This window comes from Primulina tabacum, chromosome 17 (genome assembly GCF_025594145.1).
Source record: "Primulina tabacum isolate GXHZ01 chromosome 17, ASM2559414v2, whole genome shotgun sequence".
NCBI classification, from domain to species: Eukaryota; Viridiplantae; Streptophyta; class Magnoliopsida; order Lamiales; family Gesneriaceae; genus Primulina; species Primulina tabacum.
Window position 1 is genome coordinate 14,799,219 of NC_134566.1, and position 1,019 is coordinate 14,800,237.

Here is a 1,019-nt window from a genome sequence, read left to right on the forward strand (position 1 = left end):
AGGAGATCGTGCCTATCGACTCGCATTACCGCCTTCATTATCGGGGATACATAACGTCTTTCAAGTATCTATGCTACGAAAATATCTCCCTTATGATTCTCACATTATTCAGCCAGACGAGACAGAACTTGATGAAAGTCTAAGTTATGTTGAAAAACCGATCCAGATTATCGATCGCAAGGAAAAGCAACTTAGAACGAAGAGTATTCCTCTTGTAAAAGTTCAATGGACTCGTCATGGCACTGAAGATGCTACTTCGGAGACTGAATCAGATATGAGACAGGAATTCCCAGCCTTATTTAACTGATGTGAGTTTTCTCTTCAGTATTCTATTATATACGTTTCCTTTTGATATGATTTGATTGCCTGTGATTTCGGGGACGAAATCGTATCTTAGGGGGGAGAAATGTAATGGCCGAGATTTTGAGTCTGTTAATCTGAAATTATTGATTATGAACTGATGTAATTATAGCTGGGCCATTCCGAGATCAGATTGGACAAAGTATATGAAATGCACAAAATTTGGGCCGAAAGTGTTGCGCCCGGGCGGAAGTTTTTGTCCGCCCGAGCGCCTCTGAATAATGCAAGAAAGTCAAACACTTCGCGCCCGGGCGGAAGTTTTTGTCCGCCCGAGCGCGATGGGATAAAATGCGAGGGCCGTGAGTTCCGCGCCCGGGCGGAACTTTATGCCCGCCCGAGCGCGAGACGTGCAGTTTGAAAAATAAGCCACTTGGCTTGGGCATGCACGAGATGTATGTGTATATATATATATATATATATATACATACACAATTCATTCCTCAGAACAAAAGGAAGGAAAACGAGAATTCAGAGGAAAGTTGGATTCTTGATACTAGAATTCAATTTGCGAGAAATCCGCCCGTTAGATTTTGAATCCGACTTTAGTACTGTGTTCCTATCGACGCAGGCTACAACTGGACGTAAGTTTTGCTAAGTTTTGATATGTCTTGAAATTATGATATTGTCAGAATCGAATATGATTCATATATGATGTTCTT